This window comes from Aptenodytes forsteri, unplaced genomic scaffold (assembly GCF_000699145.1).
Source record: "Aptenodytes forsteri isolate BGI_AS27 unplaced genomic scaffold, ASM69914v1 Scaffold172, whole genome shotgun sequence".
Taxonomy (NCBI): Eukaryota; Metazoa; Chordata; class Aves; order Sphenisciformes; family Spheniscidae; genus Aptenodytes; species Aptenodytes forsteri.
This window is the reverse complement of record NW_008795018.1, coordinates 11,175,273-11,182,180: the sequence shown is the minus strand read 5'-3', so window position 1 is coordinate 11,182,180 and position 6,908 is coordinate 11,175,273.

The window sequence follows — 6,908 nt, the reverse complement described above, 5'->3', positions numbered from 1 at the left end:
GGAGATGGCTGAACACCTGCCTGCCCATGGGAAGGAGTGAATGAATTCCTTGTTTTGCTTTGCTTGTGTGAGCAGCTTTTGCTTTACCTATTAAACTCTTTATCTCAACCCATGAGTTTTCTCATTTTTACTCTTCTGATTCTCTCCCCCATCCCACCGGGCGGGAGTGAGCGAGCGGCTGTGTGGTGCTTAGTTGCTGGCTGGGGTTAAACCATGACATGTTGGTTTTTTATCTGAAAAGACCCTCGTTAGAGACTAGTCATAGCACTGAGTCTGGGGATGTTCATTCCCTCTGAAGTGATAAATGGACAATTCATAACAGGGCTGGTTTGAGAACCAGCAATCAATACAGGCACTAAAGTATGGTTTAGACAGCCATTTTGGTTCTTATCAGTGCGCACAGACAACGATAACACAAAAACACTGATATCAGAGTATTATGTGGTTAGCTCATCTCTCTTTACTAGGGGACACTGCCCTTCATCAGTGTCACCAACAAATCAATTGGTCACTTAAGAAGATGTCTGTAAGTGCTCATCTTGTCTCTTGCTTGAAATGTATTGCAACCATTTTTCCGTTAAGTTTCACATAAAAAGGATTTGCTGAAGCTGTGCAACTGGGATAAACCAAAGAACCGATTTACTGAAATAGCTTAGAAATGGTTGAATACTGCAGTGGTGTCAACAAAGCAGATGTTTAAAAATTTCCCCCTGACAACAAAGGAAAAATATCCACTCCAAAGCCATGCATAAAGGGAATCTTTTTTTTAAAGTTTTCCCACCTGTCTAAAAAGGAAACCAACATTCACCTGAAGGGCTTTGAGATCTACAAATGAAGACAGCACTATTAACTGTATTTTTAAAAATGAAGTGACAACCAATGCTATAAAATAAAAATATCTTCACCTTAGCAAACCTGACAGAAGAGAAAGATGAAAATAAATAGAAAAATAATGAAGCAATGCTTACTGCTTCCACAGAGTCTCAGTTTTCCTGGACCAATAGTCCTTTTTACTCCTTAAGCAAAATTTCCATTCCTACCATTGCCAATTTATGATCCACCAAAGGTGTCTGAAAGGCCTGGATTATTAATTTCAAAGCTGTAATTCCAGAGTGTCATGAGAAAGACTCACTGCATACGTGATGGAGAACCAATATTCATGAGTGTGGCTTTCTGAATATCTACCAGCTATACCTCAAAGGACTAGAGCAATGGATCACAAAGTCTGAAAGTCCTCAGCAGGGGCCACTGAAGCGTCCAGCTAAAGTGTCAGGCTACCACACTGCTACTCAACTGATAGCTCCCAACTCACCTGGACAGCGAGACTCCAACATACTGTCTTTCTTGCACTTCCAGCACTGGCTTACGGGCTTGAAGAAGTAAGCTAACATCCTCTGCCTTCCACATGCACAAGGCTGCACATTATCCCAGATGCACACTTCTCAGTCTACAGTTAATAACTAGATAATTTCATAGCAGGCTGTCTTTAAATCTATGTCTTCTCACACATTGTTTGACAAAGGCACTTTTCCCTTTAAGGGCAGCTTTTTCCCTCTGTACCGTTTTACTTGCTGTAAGTGAAAGCTTGAGCTTGTATCACAAGTGTAAGTGTTGTTGTTGAGTAAGAATGTTAGAAAATAAGTTCAGAAACATGTTACTAAAAGAAGCATAGTCAAATAGTAAAACACCTAATTGTCATATATCTATGCAGGATTGCCCACAGAAACCTTATCACCACTGCATAACAATTTTTGTCCGGTACTGGAGACCATGAAGCACAAGCCGTAACACAGTAGGTCTATTTGAAGATAAAAAAAACAGGCATTGTCAGAGGATGAAATGTCACATCTTGCAAAAGCACAACCAGAGTGCTCATAGTAAACTCAAGCATAGCCAAAAGGATGAACTATGATATCAAAACCATAAAAATAATGGCTAGCAAAGAAGTTTTCAGAAGTCACCAGGTATTTAGCCCTTTATATAACGGTACTGTCATTACGTAAGATTTCCCACATGCATATAATGTGAGAGAGCCCAGACAACATTTAGCTCTGCAATGTAATGTGATCACAGTAATGATAATCCATTCATCTTGATCATTTTTCACAGATGTCTTCTGCATCATGGAAAATGTGAACCCGGGTCTGGGGATCTGTCTACCCCATAAGCATGTCTATACCTAGTTCTTCAGTCCTGATCTCAAGAGCTCACCAATTACCCAGACTGACGCAGGACAACTCTTACTAGGATTCCATATCTCTGACTGTCAAACCGTCTGTAACCATGCTGTCTGCAAAGGTTGCAAAATATTTCAGCACAAGACATGGATTCTGTTTTCATGAATGACAAAATTATCTGTACTGGGGAAGCTGAAAAGGTGTGGGTTATACTATGTGAACTCTATTGGGTTCAATATAAACTATGAAATTGGTATGGTAGCAGCTGGAAAAATATCTTTAACATCTCAGGACAGGAATGTAGATTCCTTTGCTGATGGGCAGTCTTTCACACCTGCCCATATCGACCGCTTATTTCTAAAAATATGATGCCATTTAAGACACTACAATAGGCAGTGAGTATTAAGCAATAATCTCTAAGGGGAAAGCTGTCCAAACTGTAGCTAAAGATCTAGCACTGTTTCTATTTCAACTCGGACAGATTCTTTGTTTTCAACAACTTTTCCTTTTTCTTTATTCCACAGATGTTAGCTAAAATTGTCTGTGCTTTTAGAGCACTATTTTCCATGGCAGATCACAAGTACTACGCCTTAGCAATGGCCATCAGATTTCATTGGTCGAGGTACCATTCAGAGCCCACACATACAATGCACGGACTGTAAAACAACCCAGTCTAAATCTATCCTGCAAATAGGAAAGGAGAGTTTGTACTTATATTTCTCTGGACTTCAGAAGTAGTTTATCCACTTAGTGGTTATTAAATCAACTTGAATAGCAGTGGAAGTAGAATTAAATACTCAAGATTCTTACACTCACTATAGTTTATATCATTTTCATATTTGCTCCTAACATCATTTCTCTACAGTTTCCTCACTACCTGATGGGCAACAACAAAACAAATGAATTAAGGAAGTAATTCAATAAAAACTGAATTTACTTTAGAAAAAAGAGAAGGGGTTTAATCTTCTTAAATTGGTCCTTTGATGTGGATAATTTTCAAGACTGGGGCCTATTATAGATTGGAGGATCATGTGAAGTTTTGTCCTTAGAATAATCAAGCTCCAGTGAATCTTCTAAAGAAAACGAAGTGTTAGTAATAGGAGAGTGCAAAGCTATTATATATCAAGGGCCAAAGTCTCTAGCGTAATGAAATAAGCAGAGCATGTCTGCAAATTCAGGCAAGGTAAAGGCAAACATTTCTATTGCACATTTCTTTAAGAGAAGATAAAGAGCACTGAATCAATAAATCACTGAAAAGATTATTATTTTGTACAAGCTGAAGGTCAGTGCAGGTCATTCCCACTAAAGCAGACAGAGCTTGTTAATTTAATCCAGCAGATTTGGCAGGGAAACCAAACAAGAATTTAATCAGCAGCAGAAGGTGGTGAACATCTCTGAAAATTGAATAATCGTTGTGCCAGACAGTAAACATCATTATGGAAGGAAAAAAAGGAAAGAACAAAAGCGTCCCCTTTTCACGCTGTTCATTAACTTCTTCAAACGGGTAATAAATGATTTAAAACAACTGTCTCTGGAAAACAAAAATACCACATATATAAGAGCAGCCGGTCAACAGTTTAGCACATTTGTGATTACATTAATCTTCTCTTAACTACAGCTTTTCCTTCTCCTGTATTGTAATTCCTTCTGTAAAAGCTGCCTTATGAAGTAATATCGCTATTGCTCTAATAAAAAAGAGAAACATTTACTCTTTCAGCTTTTTCCAGTTCACAGAAAGACAAAAAATCAAACACTTTCAAATACATTTTCCTGTATTTTGCAAGAATTGCCCAAGATGGGATACTGACATCTGAAGCTCTTCAGCACAGTATATGCTAGTATTTTGGTTTGGGGGGGGTTAGATTATTTTTTCATTTTCACAATACTGTACTTGCAACAATGCCATCAGCATTTCAGAGATGAAGCTATTTCTACCACAAAACATTTCTCTAAATCAGTCTTTCTGTTTCTACCTACATCTAATTAAATGTTTTTCTTCCCCATATATTTATTATATATTCATATTGTAAGAGGATAAATTCTGCCCTTAATAAGCAAAAATACAGGTAAGCAGATGTGCTAAAATAGTTCATGTCTTTCACTGACATAAGACTTAATCCTTGTGGTTTACAAAGGAAATCCATAAAAAGGAAATTTATATTCTAAATTAAAATAAATCCTTTGCTGAAGTCACTCAGATGATCCTGTACCCAGCCATGTTAATCTGTAGAGACCTCATATTCGCAGTACTTAAATTTCAGCCTTCTGCACATATAAAGAGGAAAAAAATCTGTATCTGAAAGTTTTTTGAGACAATCTTCTGCTTATACTGGAAAACTCAGCAGTTCAGAATTCCAAGCTTATATATTGATACATTAATATCTATGGAGGACGGTTAATTATTTCTCAATTTCTCCATGAAATGACATTTCAGAATTTGCATAATATTCACTATATCCAAATTTCCAACAATCTTTGATCAAAATCTTAATCTTCCATTTTTAGGAAAGAGAACATTTTTTTGATGCTAAAAGCAGAAAGACTGCTTTCCATTCTAATGTGAGATCAGCAGACCTTTAGGATCTTGCTACTTATCTTTAAAAAACCCAACATGCCCACCAAATAACTTTTTCTGAATCAAGGAGACACCCAGTCACAAACTAAAATATGCAGGTTTTTCACCTCAGTTAAAATGAATGTGAGACTAGTAAAATAAATAAGAGATTTGTATCAAACATTCTACATTTACATTGGTAAGGTAAGAAAACTTATAAATTGTGAATGGATTCTGCTGGCTTGATCTGACACTTCTTCCGTTGGTTAAAAGGAAGCCAGGCAAAGCCATTTTGGAGGTTAAAAATTCCAGCACTTCCTTAATTTAGTTCTTATTTTCATTTGAATAACAGAAATAGTTATGCTGCTAGTGACAAGAAATAAAACACGCTGAAACCATCTTTGATGATGCTCAAGGTGTAAATCACCTCTTTCATCTGAAACAATTTAAAGTACTGCAAGCATCTTGCTACTTCACCACAGAAATAAGATTTCTCCTCAACCCATTGGCAGTATCCAACCAGCACATAGCATACATGAAATACTACTGACATAGCCAAGGATGTGGAGACAAATTTCAAGGCATTATTAATTCCTGCAAACAGGACCTCCATTTCTTTAATCAACTCACTTGTGGGAACCGCACTCAGCATATTGCTGTCATGCGATGTAACTTTATCTAAGGGTGCTGAGACAAACGGGGGGAATTGCAGCATTTCACAGAGATCAGGAATGTTTCTGAGCTATTGAACTGATAATGCATTGTTCGTTTACATTTTTTCACGCTGTATTCCACAACGAACCTGAAGCAGATCCGCTGCTGGTGATGCATGGAGAGGACCATATCAGAGGCAGGGAGCATTTCAAAGATGCCCTCTGTCAGAGTGGATATCCCACAAATGATTTATAGGATATATCAACATTACTGTTTCAGTTCAGATCAGGAAAGTACTTTTGAAGCGAATCTCCCGACCATTCCCACTTACTGCTCTCCCTGTCACATCTGAGTGTGGTTTTGGACAACATCAGCTAGGACACTTGGGTTGTTAATGAGGTCCAGTGCACAGGACTGTGCAAGGCGGCAGCAAAACCCTTAATCTCTGCACAGTGCAGATGTCAGGTCCTCAGCACCAACTGTTTTGCCCTGCAGATCCACTCCTACTGTGTTACAACACTTGCAAACAGAGATACAGCCAGGCTGCCTTGGTCTATCTGGGATAGACTGGGACAGTAATCTGTGGTTTCCTTCACAAATTCTGAAACTAACTTGCAATGGTTATTTTGGGCAAAGAGCATTTCATTCAGTAGGATGGATGTACTTTATTTACCATAGTAATTTTTCCAGTGTAAACATGGTGTTAGAAAACTGTGCTTTTTCTAAAGAAACAAGACGTCAAAAACCTATCAGATTTCATTGGAAACTGGGCACCTAACTCCTGTGGAGAAAATCTTAAGTTTATCATGTGGCAAGTTCACTAAAATGCCTTTTATTACCATTTTCGCTGTAAAAGAAAAATGTATGCAGGCAAAAAATGCTTTACTAGCAAACCCACTGCTTGTTAGAAATTCCTGGTGATTTGATAAACCATGCTATTCTCAGCTTTGCCTTAATAGTGGTAATTGAGTTAGGCCTTTCTATTACAAAATGCAAAGGCAACTGCAGACTTAGCTCCAAGAGTACCTCCTATTAGTTTAAGATGTATGGCATTGCAAAAACAGTATCTGTCAGGGTACACAGCACCCACTGGGCATTTTCAGTTATATCTCTGTGTAAACATTTGTCAATTCAGTGTTGTACTTCACTCTATTTGCTGATAAAACCTTCCAGGTAAAAATGGATACTTCAAATTTTCAATAAAGCTTTTGACTTAAAAAGTCTTAAAAGATGGTGTATAAGATTTTTACTGAATCACTCAGAGGTAAAACAGAACAGCAAGACTCAAATTTTGCAGAATTTATAAATGTTTCTTCCTTCAATTAAAATTTTTTTTAGATCTGATGGTGCCCTCTTACCTTTGTCATTGTTGTGGTTTAACCCGGCAGGCAGCTAAACACCACACAGCCGTTTGCTCCACCCGCCGACCGAGGCCCAGCCAGTTCCCGAGCAGCAGTCTCTGCCCCCCGGCCAACTCCCCCCAGTTTATATACGAGCATGACCGTCACATGGTATGGAATATC